Genomic DNA, 15,360 nt, shown 5'->3' on the forward strand with positions numbered 1-15,360 from the left:
GGGGCCTTGTATGGGGCCTTATATGGGGGCCAGTATTCCGTATGAGGCGTTATATGGGGGCCAGTATTCCGTATGGAGCCTTATATGGGGGTCAGTATTCCGCATGGAGCCTTATATGGGGGCCAGTATTCCGTATGGGGCCTTATATGGGGGCCAGTATTCCTTATGGGGGCCAGTATTCCTTATGGAGCCTTATATGGGGGCCAGTATTCTGTGTGGAGCGATTCACCGTTTTCTGAGCTATTGTGGAATTTACAATAGATATCACTCATGTAATGTAAGAAGTGAAATCTTTGCATTGTAATATATATGTATATATAATTTATATATATATATATATATATATATATATTTAGATTTATTTATATTTCTCCGCCATATCTCTGCATCATGAATCGTGGTATGTGTTTAAAGGGGCCCACTGAGACTCTTTCGCCCGGGGCCCAGAAAAACCTGGAGCCGGCCCTGGTACCCGGGTCTGGAGAAGAGGAGACTCTCCTCCAGACCCGGGTACCATAGTACCTGTAGTTAAAAAATAATTAAAATGAAAAAAAACCCTTATACTCCCTTTCGGCGCCCCCTGGTCTCCTCTGAGCGGCGCTGCTATCTCCTTGGCTTTCGGTGGTGGTCTGCAAGGACCTTCCGTGATGTCATTTAGTCATGTGACGTTCACGCAACCACTGACGTCATGGAAGGTCTTTTTTAGAGCACCAGGAGCCACCGAAGATACCGGACGCATCACTGAGGAGACCGGGGGCCATCGGAAGGTGAGTATAATGGTTTTTTTTTGGTTTTTTTTACTATTGATGCTGCATTTGCAGCATCGTAACTTGGTCACACTATGTAAATCCATGCTGTTTGCATGGATTTATATTGTGTGACCAAGTTGTCAAGCACTTTTCCAAGTGATGCTAAAATCGCTTTGAAAAGCGCTTGATCACGCGCATGCGAAATCGCATGTTCAAAACGCTTCACAAACGCTTCTACCTGGCAAAAAAAATGCATGTACAATCCACATGCGTTTTTTCTGCCAGGGAGATGCAGAAACGCTCAGGAAAAATCAGCAGCATTTCTGCATCGTGGGCACATAGACTTAGAATGGTGTTTATATCCACAACAAGCCATTGACCTTATAATTTTGCTAGCTTTAAGTATATATTTGTTAGTCCAGATTTTAATGCATATATTTAATAAGTTTAAAACTTTATTTCAGAGAGGTTTCTCACAGTACTGCCCCCTACACACATTATGGTACTACCCCACAGCTGATTATAGTATTTATTAATGCCCATAAATTGAGAAAGCTCAGTGTGACTCGGCACCAGGCACCTTGTCCTTCCTCATCATCACAATTTCAGCGATATCAACATTTCCATGATGGTGATACCATTGAATAGAATAGTGAATCGGGGAGATTAAAGCTCCACAATCCACCATTCACCCTTCGCCTGTGAGTCTGAGACTCCGCACAATGGCGTCACTACGTCCCACCTGTAGTACGGAGCCTCAGTACTCACACTGCACAGACCGGAGCAGCGCTCGTCAGGAACAGGGTTGGTTGAGTTGTGTGTGTGTGTGTGTTTTTATTGTTAACTATCAGGAATTGTGGGGGCATCATATTATCATATTAAGTGAAGGGCTGTGGGGGCCATCATACAGTGTTGGGTCTGTGGGGGCCATACCTCGTTCTGAGCTATATGAGTACACAGGAATGTAAAAGTCACTCGTCAGAATCACTCATCAAAATCAGTTCTCAGACAGGGTATTTAGCCTCAAACTGACATCATTCTGATGTTTGATTTTGATATCTGATCATGTCCTAAAATGGACACTGTACATGAGAACAATTTCCTGGTGATGAGTCAGATAGGGATAAGTAAGTGAGAAATACAGACCTTTGTTCTATCTGGTTGCAGACTTGAATTGATAGGGTGTTGTGTGACAGGAGGGAGACATCAGATTGAATGTTCTGAAGGAAAGCTATAATGGCAGTGAGAATCCAGATTCCAGGCAGGGAGCATAGCGGAGTCATAGAGCAGGGAGAAGTCCTTAGCTCAGGCCAGGAGGTCTACTTAAACAGTATAGAACTTCGCCCTGGAGGGAGGGGGCAGAAGGCCAGGAGGTCTAATTAAAGAGGTAAAACTTTAATGTGAGCAGCAGGATGAGGTTCTTAGCACAGGCCAGAAGACCTACTTAAATGGTGCAGAACTTTGCCCTGAGGGGGCAGAAAGCCTAAATAAAGGGGATTAAGTTAAGCATAGATTCCTTATCTTAGAGGAAGAGGATTTAAGCAAACTATTGTCTATAGTAGAGAGGAAGTTACAGTGTCGCCAAACTGGGACACGAGTCCTTCTACAGAGAGTTGAAAATGCAGTGTCACAGCAAGGAGTGTGTGGCCCTCATTGAATGTATTTTGAGCGTACTATACTAATGAGGAGTCGTACGAGATGCACCTCAGCCAGTGAGGTCCTCACAAAATGAACTGGGAGCTGAGAGTAGCTCTAGGGGCCGTAGCAACACATCTCGACCCGTATGGTCCCCACAGGGGATAATGGACCTTCCCATAATGGTTTCCTGGACTGTTGTAGCTTGTAATAAAACTTATGTACTGCTACATGTACCCAGAAAGCTCGTGACTCTGCATGAATGCAGAAGAAGAATTCATAAAGTGTTGTGTCTGATGTATATACTTCTCATTAAGTTCTTGTTAAGTAAAGAAAAGTTTATTTTTGGATTTTGGTCTCCCTCATTCATCTCCATACCATCTGGTCCGAGCCTGCCGAGTACAATAGCAGCATGCGGTGTGCAGAGTCTGGAGATATGACTCCTTCCAAACATGCCTAGATATTTTTTTCCTTTTGAGGTTGAGAGGCCCAATTACAGCTATTGCTGTGGGCCCTGTGATTTCAATCTATGCCACTATGAAACGTATTGTTCTCGTAGTACAATGTCCCCTTCTTGTCCCCCACACAGTATAATGTTCCTACGGTACTGGCATCTCTCACACAGTGTTGTGCCTACTATCTGATGTATATACTAATCATCAAGATCTTGTTAAGTAAAGAAAAGTTTACTTTTGGACTTTCGCCTCCCTCATTCATCTCCATACCATCTGGTCCGGGTCTGCCAAGTACAGTGGCAGTATGTGATCTGCAGAGTCAGGGGATACGACTCTTCCAAATACATTTATATACATATATTTTCTGTTTGAGGTTGGGGATCAATTACAGCTATTGCAGTGGGACCTGTGATTTCTATCTACGCCATTGTGTATAGGATAATAGAGTATAATAAAGTTATGGATGTGACTTAACTAACATTGTGCAGTGAATGTGTTTTCCCTTTAGTGACGAATTCTTGCTGGTAAAACTGTGATATTTTTATTTCATATTAAAACTTTTTTAAGCAACTCTCATCAGTGCGATCATACATCATACAAGCCTCTGATTGCTCAGATGATGCACTGTACTACTGTAGTGCGGTGTATTATCACTGCCTGTCTGTGTAATACTAACGGCCCATACACATGAGATAAGTGTTGACTGAATGGTCATTTAGCAGACGGCTATCTCTCCAGACTCCCCCATACACAAATATTCCAGCTTTCCTGTGGTCAGTATGAGAGAGTCGCCTCCAGACTCCTCTAGCGGAGGATTATCTACAGGAAGAACAAACGGATTAACCTCTGAAATTCAGGATGTCAGATCCTTCTCTGTCCTGACATCATCTGTCGGGAGGCCCCCAAATACATTATATAGTCGACCAAACCCCCCCGAAATCAGTGCTTTCATGTAACTTTAGTCTAAAGTGTATGGGGGCATTAAAAGGTAGCTTATTGGACGTTGCCTCTGGCCCGGCCTAATAGATTTTCGTGGATTGCAGGCTCAGACACCATTATTAGGCATTTAAGTATCGTAGTAACTAGGCCGCCCCATACTATCGAGTACTTGAGGAAGGAGGGGAATTCAGCTGAACTTTCTCAAACCTTCTTAGATGTCATGTTTGTTTTGGACAGCAGCAAGTGGTTAAGCTGCCAGTGTTTTTGTTGCGGCTGCACCTGTGCCATCTCTGTGGTGCACATCTATGTTCTGGGGCCAAAAGAGTTATTTAAAAAAAAACAACAAATGTTTAATGTGTTAAAAAATAACCAAATGTGTGTTATTATTATTTATTATTATATCGCCGTTTATTCCATGGCGCTTTACATGTGAAAAAGGGGGGTATACACAGCAAAAACAATTAGAATAATCTTGAACAATACAAGTCAGAAAATGGTACAAGAGGAGAGAGGACCCTGCCCGTGAGGGCTCACAGTCTACAAGGGATGGGTGAGGATACAGTAGGTGAGGGTAGGGCTGGTCGTGCAGTGGTATGGTGGAGCGGTGGTTACTGCAGGTTGTAGGCTTGTCGGAAGAGGTGGGTCTTGGGTTCCTTTTGAAGGTTTCCACGGTAGGCGAGAGTCTGATATGTTGGGGTAGAGAGTTCCAGAGTAGGGGGGATGCACGGGAGAAATCTTGTATGCAATTGTGGGAAGAGGGGAGTAGAGAAGATCTTGTGAGGATCGTTGGTTGGGTGCAGGTAAGTACCAGGAGACTAGGTCACAGATGTATGGAGGAGACAGGTTGTGGATGGCTTTGTATGCCAGGGTTAGGGTTTTGAACTGGAGTCTCTGCGTGATGGAGAGCCAATGAAGGGATTGACAGAGAGGAGAGGCCGGGGAATAGCGGGGGGACAGGTGGATTAGTCGAGCAGCAGATTATAGGATAGATTGGAGGGGTGGGAGAGTGTTAGATGGGAGGCCACAGAGCAGGAGGTTGCAGTAGTAGAGGCGGGAGATGATGAGGGCATGCACTAGTGTTTTTGCAGATTCTTGGTTGAGGAATGTGTGTATCTGGGAGATTTTTTTGAGTTGGAGTCAGCAGGAAGTGGAAAGGGCTTGGATATGTGGTTTGAAGGAGAGATCAGAGTCCAGGGTTATGCTTTTTCATGTTTTTTTCATTTTACAAGAATTGTTGGTGCCAATTTTCTTTTGAAACATTTTAATATCTGCTTTTTTCTGGTGTTTTTCTTGTAATATAGGAAAACCTAAGGCCAGAAATAAACCCCATAAAATACTGTACATGTAGACTTTGGTATCAAATAATTTATGTCCGTGGTATTTGTGCAAACAAGAAAGTGTTATAAAAGCCTCAAACTTCTGTGTGTGAATCAGACATGATAATAGAAGATTACAGTTTGGGGAAGACGGGAAACATTCATATAGACAGTCGGTGATGATGTAGTCAGTGACGGACTCTGGCCAAATATGTGTCTAGAACCGTATTATAAGATAAAGATGTTGTCCTCATCATGAAGTAGTTATTTCTCATGTCATGTGTAATGAATATCACCTGCAGTATTGCTAATGCCGATTCCAGTGTCGGTAAATGAGATGAGACTTAGCGTTATGGAAGGTGAGTCTATGAGAAACGTATTCAGCTGCCGACTCCGAGGAAGAAACTGCTTGTTGTCTGTGGCCTAAAATATATAGGTTCTATTACTAGTTGTAAAGAAGAAAATTAAATACTGTAAAGTAATAAATCTCATATATCTCCAGTAATTTTATTATTACACTGAATTCTTTATGATGTTACATTTTTATCTTTTTCTCATTCAGGTCTCTACAATACCGGATCCTCTCAGTGAAGATCTTCTACAAAAGGGAATTTTCCTGATTTACCCATCAAAGATGGACATGGACAGAGACAAGATGGCGGAGCGAATATTACACCTCACCCTAGAGATCCTCTTCCGGCTTACTGGAGAGGTGAGAGATTCTGATGACGTCACATTACATCATTCTTATCTATGGGAATAACAGATGGACAGAACTGGAGAGGTGAGGACTCTGGAAATGTCTGTAGTGAGGTTTATTAATGTGTCTCTCCATAACCAGGATTACACAGTAGTGAAGAAGACCTCTAGTGAGCGCTGTCAGGACCCTGTGTCTGAGGGATGGGGAAGACCCCTGAGCCTAATCACAGGACCTCCACCTCACCCCCTGATACATGAGGACATCAATGACCAGAAGATCCTAGAACTCACCTACAAGATGATTGAGCTGCTGACTGGAGAGGTGACACTGCTGGGAATGCTGGGACATTATACAGTAACACTATGAAGGGATCGGGAAGATGACGGTATCATTGTATGTGTCAGGTTCCTATAAGGTGTCAGGATGTCTCCGTCTATTTCTCCATGGAGGAGTGGGAGTATTTAGAAGGACACAAAGATCTGTACAAGGACGTCATGATGGAGGTTCCCCAGCCCCTCACATCACCAGGTAATAGGACTAAATACACACGGCCTATAATTATCTGTATTGTAAGGCAGCGATCGTCATCATACTGGGGGTAACTCGCTTCGCTGCGTCAATCAATGCACACGTGCAATGTCTTTACGTTTTTCACACAGTGTTGCAGTTTATTATGGCACTTCATAAACCGCTGTTCACACACAGTTCATCTTAGTCCGCCACCGGCAGGTTTACACACATAAACAATTCATGAGCCAAGTGGCACACCGGCCCACTTGCTCCAGGGTACAGCTTACGGCAAGGTAATAAAGTAGCAATGTTCATATCACAATGTCCATATAGCACCGGGTATTACCTTTGCCGGGTATAGCTGTCTCAGTCCGTTACTCTGCCACCACTGTGGCTCTGCAGCTTCCCAGGTAGGGGTCTCCAGCCGTCGTTCCGTCTAAGGCTACTGGTATGTCTCCACTCACATCCAGCCTGCGCCTTTCAGGACTCTTCCACAAGCCGGCTTTCCCTCAAAGGCCACTGACATCCATGCATCGGATCCAGGCTTGGCCTTTCAGGCTGCCAGGCTTCACTCTCGGCCTCACTAGGCCTCTCACAAACGGTATCACGGTATCCCACACACATGGGGAACAGGCCTCACGCCTCACACCGAACACACCTGTCTCAAATTAAGCAGGTTTATATATGCTGTGCACAGACAGCCACATACTGACAGGACCTTGCTGATGTCAGTCATGTGATCAGTCAGCTGTGTGTATAGGTCCTGTGTGCTGTCCCAGTCATGTATACAGAGCTTTACTGTGCATGCAGGACCTGGGTGATGTCACAGTCATGTGACCAGTCAGATAAAGGGGAAGGTACATGGTCCGGTAAGCACATCCTGGACCATTTACAGTAATGCTAGCAACCTACTGCATTACAGTATGTAAAGAATGAATTCAGTCCCTGTATGTGTTTCCCCCAGATCTATCCAGTAAGAGGACAACACCAGAGAGATGTCCCCGTCCTCTTCTTCCACAGGACTGTAAACAAGAAGATCCCAATGTTCCTCAGGATCATCAGGTAGATGGAGAGAAGGTGTCCTGAGATCTCCCCTATGATGTGTAGACGGCTGTGAAGGTCTTGTGCTCAGTCTTGTTTTATCCACCAGTATTATATGGTTTATACTTGTGTAATGAGAACAGTGGAGATGGCAGGATTAGAGCTGATCATAGATGGGACTTCTCCATCTGTCTGTGACTTTTACAATATTTGTTTCAGGGTGAAGATCTGACCCATATTAATACTACAGAGACATATGTGAGGGGTGATGAGCGGTGTAAAGAGGAGATTCCTACATATGACTACCCAGGTGAGTAGTGACCACTAAATGCAGAGAAGTCACAGATTCTTCTCAGTCACCGGCTGTGGCTATCTTATCTTCGGTGTAGTCCGGTCATATCACAATCAATCAGTCACCCTTCTCCTGCTAAACCAAAACTGTCCCCATTACTTTGAGCGTTGACAGTCCTGTTGGAGTGAGACATGTTCCGGCCAGAGCTTACAGTCCGGAGAACGCACCCTACTACCTGGGATTAGTAGACGCTGACCTTTACCTTAACAGATCCCTAAACCGCAAAGCAAAATGACAGCGTACGTAGAAAGTGCTGACAACATAGAAAATCATGTGAACAAAAATATAATCAGTATGGTGGGCCTTGCTTTTATGACGAGACACCAGTCCAAGTCCTTTTTATTTATATGCTGAAATATAAACCATAGTCACAAAAACACCAGAAATATAATACAATTATATATTTTTTCTCCTTTCTTTTTCTATTTAAACACTTCCCTGACACCCCCCATTCAGAGAAGAGAAAACCCTTCAATCAATAATTCTTGCCCATATTTCTTAAATTCTTTGCTTCTACTTATTCCAGCTATTCATTTATTGGGATGTGCAACTTTGCCTAAACTGTTGTTAGAAGTAATTAGATCCTTAGTAGGAAAATCCATCCTGACTCCTATAAAAAAACATGAAATGACAAAACAATATTCAGCCTCTCATCAACAAATGTGTTAACTTGTTCCTAAAATTCCCTAATTTGCCGGCAGTCCCAATATACATAAGATAGATCTGCCGCCTCTGAGTTATGATGTTTTTAAGTTTTTGTATATAAATATTACAATACACAAAAGTATCCCCACAAGTCCCCAATCCCTCCCGCCCCAACAAAATACAACAAGATATATTAAAGTGCAACATAACCAGTAAAGTAGATTCACGGTTCAGTAAAGGAGAGGGAGGCTGGAATGACCTCTAGTTGTGCTCAAAAGTTTACACACCCCGGCAGAATTTTTCCTTTCTTGGCCTTGTTTCAGAGAATATGAATGATAACAAGAAAACTTTTTTCCACTCATGGTTATTGGTTGGGTGAAGCCATTTATTGTCAAACTACTGTGTTTCCTCTTTTTAAATCTTAATGACAACCAAAAACATCCATATGACCCTGATCAACAGTTCACATACCCTGGTGATTTTGGCCTGATAACATGCACAGAATTTGACACAAATGGGTTTGAATGGCTACTAAAGGTAACATCCTCACGTGTGACCTGTTTGCTTGTAATCAGTGTGTGTGCATAAAAGCTGATTGAGTTTCTGGGATCCAGACGGACTCTTGCATCTTTCATCCAGCCAGTGACGTTTGTGGATTGTGAGTCATGGGGAAAGCAAAAGAATTGTCAGCGGATCTACGGGAAAAGGTAGTTGAACTGTATAATGCAGGAAAGGGATACAAAAAAATATCCAAGGAATTGATAATGCCAGTCAGCAGCGTTCAAACTGTGATTAACAAATGGAAAATCAGGGGCTCTGTAAAAACCAAACCACGGTCAGGTAGACCAACAATAATTTTGGCCACAACTGCCAGGAAAATTGTTCGGGATGCAAAGAAAAACCCATAAATAACATCAGCTGAAATTCAGGACTCTCTGAAAACTAGCGGTGTGGCTGTTTCAAGATGTACAATAAGGAGGCACTTGAAGAAAAATGGGCTGCATGGTCGAGTCGCCAGATGAAAGCCATTACTGTGCAAATGCCACAAAGTATCTCGCCTACAATACGCCAAACATCACAGAAACAAGCCTCAAAACTTCTGGAACAAGGTAATTTCGAGTGATGAGACCAAAATTGAACTTTTTGGAGAGCGGTCAACAAGGCCTATGATGAAAGGAACACCATTCCTACAGTAAAGCACGGAGGTGGATCGCTGATGTTTTGGGGATGTGTGAGCTACAAAGGCACAGGAAACTTGGTAAAAGTTGAAGGAAAGATGAATGCAGCACGTTACCAGCAAATACTGGAGGCAAATTTGCACTCATCAGCCCGGAAGCTGCGCATGGGACGTACTTGGATGTTCCAACATGACAATGATCCAAACCACAAGACCGAGTTGACCTGTCATTGGCTACAGCAGAACAAAGTGAAGGTTCTGGAGTGTCCATCTCAGTCTCCTGACCTCAATATCATTGACCCACTCTGGGGAGATCTCAAGAGCACAGTTCATGCTAGACAGCCCAGGAATTTACAGGAACTGGAGGCTTTTTGCCAAGAAGAATGGGCAGCTTTACCATCTGAGAAAATAAAGTACTTCATCCACAACTACCACAAAAGACTTCAAGCTGTCATTGATGCTAGAGGGGGCAATACACGGTATTAAGAACTGGGGTATGTAAATTTTTGATGAGGGCCATTTGGATGTTTTTGGTTGTCATTAAGATTTAAAAAGAGAAAACACAGTAGTTTGATAATAAATGGCTTCACCCAACCAATAACCATGAGTGGAGAAAAAGTTTTTTTGTTATCATTCATGTTCTCTGAAACAAGGCGAAGAAAGGAAAAATTCAGCCGGGGTATGTAAACTTTTGAGCCCAACTGTACCATTTGTCAGAATGTATAATGTATTTCGTCATTTGCTAATATAGTACAAATAACATCGATATCACATGTATACCTTCAGGAATTCTATATTATAGGATTTAGAAGCTTAAAAGAGACCTGGACATTATCTTTGCAGTTCTCGCGAAGCACAACCGGATCTATCAATCCAAAAGGCCCATCGTTTATCAAATCTAGTGATAGCATTTCTCTTGAGATGTTTCTTTCCAAGTTTAGGAGAAAGTTAATCTTGTTTATGGATTCTGGGATTGTGGGGGTCTGGTCGGTTATCCAATGTTGAGCTATTCATTTCTTGGCCATATATAACATTTGAGAAACAGCAGATTTACCATGTTCATCAATAACTAAATCTTTAATAAACCCAATATGCATACCAAAGGAGTGACGTCTATTTGTACTAAGTAAATTCTGTTTATAGTGTCTTGTACGCCCTTCCAAAAGGATTCCAAGTTAAAACAAGAGCAAAGCATATGTAATAAGTCTGCTGAGTTTGTCTTACATCTAGCACAGTGAATGTGGTCTCAGCCCACGATCAAATAGCAATTTATGTGTTCTATAAACTTGATGCATCACCTATAGCTGGGAGAGTCTGTGAAGTTCCCTTAATCCCTTTACCCCCGAGGGTGGTTTGCAATTTAATGACCGGGCCAATTTTCACAATTCTGACCACTGTCACTTTATGAGGTTATAACTCTGAAAAGCTTTGAAGGATCCCACTGATTCTGAGATTGTTTTTTTGTGACATCTTGTACTTCATAATAGTGGTAAAATGTATTTTATATGACATGCGTTACTTGGTGATAAAAAATCGGAAATGTGAAGAAAATGTTGAAAATCATGATCCACCCGCGTCTGTTTACATGTTAAATGCTGCTGTCAATCTCTGACAGCAGAACTTAACAGCGCCACACCGGAAGCGCGTCACTTACCCCGCCCATCGGTGACCCCGTCACGTGATCGCGGGTCACCGATGGGTGGGCATGACAACCCTAGGTCTACTGCAGAGCCCAGTGGTTGTCATGTAAAGACTGCTATGAGCGCCACCTAGCGGTCGATCCTCATTACTGCTACATAGAGGTGATCTGTTCATCACCTCTATGTAGCAGAGGCGATCAGGCAGTTGCTGCTTCTAGTCTCCTATGGAGACTATAGAAGCATGCAAAAAGTTTAAAAAAAAGTTTTTAAAAATATTAATTTTTTTTTTTAAAAATAAAGTTTAAATCACCCGCCTTTTGCCCCATTCAAAATAAAATAAAAAAATAAACCCCACATACACATATTTGGTATTGCCGCGTTCAGAATCACCCGATCTATCAATTTAAAAAAGAATTAATCCGATCGGTAAACGGCGTAACGAGAAAAAAATTCCAAACGGCAGAATTACGTTTTTTTTGGTCGCCGCAACATTGCAATAAAATGCAATAACGGGCGATCAATACATCGTATCTACCCCAAAATGGTATCAATAAAAACGACAGCCCGGCGCGCAAAAAATAAGCCCTCACCCAGCCCCAGATCCCGAAAAATGGAGACTCTACGAGTCTCAGAAAATAGCACCATTTTTTTTTTTAAGCAAATTAGCAAATTTTGGATTTTTTTTCCACCACTTAAATAGAAAAGAATCTATACATGTTTGGTGTCTACGAACTCGTAATGTCCTGGAGAATAATAATGGAAGGTCAGTTTTAGCATCCAGTGAACGTGGAAAGAAAAAAAAAAAAAAAAAACAACTGTGGTACTGCACTTTTTTTGCAATTTCACCGCACTTGGAATTTTTTTCCCGTTTTCCCGTACACGATATGGTAAAAGTAGTAACGGCGTTTAAAAGTACAACTCGTCCCGCACAAAATAAGCCGTCACATGGCCATATTGACCAAAAAATAAAAACGCTATGGCTCTGGGAACAAGGAAAGTGAAAAACGAAAATGCAAAAGAACGGTAAATCCCAAGGTCATGAAGGGGTTAATAACCCTTCAGGTGAGTCACAGGAATTTTTGGAATGTGGAAGAAAACCATGAACATTTAACTTTTTTTCACAAAAATTTTAATTTAGACCCTAATTTTTTTATTTTCGCAAGGGTAACAGGAAAAAATGGAACAAAAACTTTGTTGTGCAATTTCCCCTGAGCATACAGATACCCCATATGTGGGGAAGAACTACTGTTTGGGCGCACGGCAGGGCTCGGAAGGGAAGGAGCGCCATTTGACTTTTTGAATGTAAAATTTGCTTGAATAATTAGAGGACGCCATGTCACATTTGGGAAGGCCCTGATGTGCCTTAAAAGTGGAAACCCCCCACATGTGACCACATTTTGGAAACTAGACCCCTCAAGGAACTCCTCTTGATGTGTGGTGAGCACCTTGAACCCCCAGGTATTTCACAGAAGTTTATAATGTAGACCCGTGAAAATAAAAAAAAACTAACTTTTTCCACAAAAAATGATATTTTAGCCCCAATTTTTTTTTTTTCACAAGGGTAAGAAGAGACTCCAAAAGTTGTTGCGCAATTTGAACGGAGTACGCCGATACCCTATATGGCTATGTGCCCACGATGCAGAATTGAAGCAGAACATTTCCGCAGCATTTCTGCATGTCCTTGGCCATAAAAATGCTTGCAGATTTTACACGCGTTTTTTAAGCTTTTTTGCAGCGTTTTTAACAGGCGGATTTGACTTGCATTTTTCAAATGCATTGAGTAGTCAAATCCGCATGCGGAAACGCACAAATAATGGACATGCTGCGGATTTTTCTGCACAGAAAATCCGCTGCGGAAAATTCCGCAGCACGTGCACAGAACATGCAGATTTTCATTGGGGACCATGAGGCACGTATTACCAAGTGTTTTAAAAGCGTTTCCGCTGCGGAATTGCACGTGTATGGTAGGCAATTCCCACGTGTTTTTTTTTTTAGCTGTATAACAAACACGAAACATATGGGGCGGAGACTCAAGCATGTCACTTGAGCACCCGCGATACTAGGCGCATACCCGAGCACCTGATGAAGTCAAGTAGCGAGCACTTGCGCTCAACACTAGTCGCCATATCGTCATTTTTTTTCTTTACTGCTAACCCTAACACAACCCTAACCCCAACCCTAATCGTAGGTCTAATCCTAACCTCAACACAACCCTAATCCTAATCGTAACCTTAACCCTAATCCCAACATAATCCTAACCCTATCCCAAGGAATCCATTCACTATAATGAGGCAGCAAAGTTACTCTGGAGTTCGTCTTGCCTTTGTTTAGCGGTGTCCTTTCAGAGGTTTACAAAACTGTGGCCGAGGGCACTTTTATGCACGCCTAATAAAAAGACAGACACTGGGATCACAGGCCAGACGGCGTCCACCGTGCCTCCATCTGCCTCATTACTGGGAATCTTCCATCAGGGGTTTCCGTCTGAATAATTTATTTCAGAGATTTACACAGAAACCCCGGTGTAAGCGCTCAGCACAGAGCGCAGGATAAATGTGAGCCGAGCCTTACTGCGATTTTTGGGAGGCAGAAGGAACAAATCAGCAGCAGGTGAAGAATTGGTTTTATTTATTTTTTACGCCGTTCCTCGTGCGGTATAAGTGATTAGACAACTTTATTCTTTGGGTCACTGCGATTACAGCGATACCAGATTTATATCTGATTTTTATGATTGAAAGCTATCATACACTATAAGACTTTGCAAAAAAAAAAAAGACTAGTTTTTGCATTGCCATATTTTGAGAGCTATAATTTTTCCATATTTCGGCCGACAGTCATGTAAGGTTTGTTTTTTGGGGGACAAGTTGACGTTTTTATTACCATTTTCGGCGATGTGACATTTTTTGATCACTTTCTATTCCGATTTTTGTGAGGCAGAATAAACAAAAACCAACAATTTTATCGAAGAATAATTTTTTTACATCGCATAAATTTATTTTTCGGCTGAGGAAACTGTCTGGCAGCTTGTTTTTTGCAGGACAAGATGACGTCTTCAGTGGTCCCATGTTTATTTACATTCGTCTTTTGATCGCATTTTATTTCACTTTTTGTTCGGTGGTATGATGATGATAAAGCACTGTTTTTTGCCTTTTTTTTTTTTTTTTTTTACCGTGTTCACTAAAGGGGTTAACTAGTGGGACATTTTTATAGGTCAGGTCGTTCTGGATGCGGCGATGCCAAATATGTGTACTTTTATAGGTTTTTTTTTCAGAATATTTATTGATGGGTATGGGTACATATATATATAGTACAGACCAAAAGTTTGGACACACCTCATTTAAAGATTTTTCTGTATTTTCATGACTATGAAAATTGTACATTCATACTGAAGGCATCAAAACTATGAATTAACACATGTGGAATTATATACTTAACAAAAAAGTGTGAAACAACTGAAAATATGTCTTATATTCTAGGTTCTTCACAGTAGCCACCTTTTGCTTTGATGACTGCTTTGCACACTCTTGGCATTCTCTTGATGAGCTTACATACAGTATAGACCAGTGGAAATCTGTGCTTTGGTCTGATGAGTCCAAATTTGAGATCTTTGGTTCCAACCACCGTGTCTTTGTGCGATGCAGAACGGATGGACTCTACATGCCTGGTTCCCACCGTGAAGCATGGAGGAGGAGGTGTGATGGTGTGGGGGTGCTTTGCTGCTGACACTGTTGGGGATTTATTCAAAATTGAAGGCATACTGAACCAGCATGGCTACCACAGCATCTTGCATCATATATATTTTAGTCCCACTTTCACTTTCTGCAGTCTGATCGCAGTTATAAGGGGTCTCTGACCCAAGAGCAGAAACGCTTTTGTCCCTCTGCTAGCTCGCTAAATGCTGCAATTGCATCATTTATGGGGTTAAAATGCCGGAAGCAGAGCGGGCACCGCTCCTGGCACTGAGTGATGGGTGTCAGCTGTCAGAATCAGCTGACACCTGGTGCCTGTCGTACCCGCACAGCGTCTGCGCGGGTGCGATCCGCCAAATGTAATAATTATTACTTATAATGTCAAAAAGGGGTTAATGATTACATAAAGGAGCCAGAGGAAGGCCAAAGAGTAGAACGATAGAGCTTAGGTGGTAAATAAGTTAGGTATCAGATGAGTATAAAGGCATGTTAGGTATAGGGCAGAGACATATCAG

The sequence above is a fragment of the Phyllobates terribilis genome, unplaced genomic scaffold (assembly GCF_046119375.1).
Source record: "Phyllobates terribilis strain yellow unplaced genomic scaffold, ASM4611937v1 Scaffold_130__1_contigs__length_5004896, whole genome shotgun sequence".
Lineage (NCBI taxonomy): Eukaryota > Metazoa > Chordata > Amphibia > Anura > Dendrobatidae > Phyllobates > Phyllobates terribilis.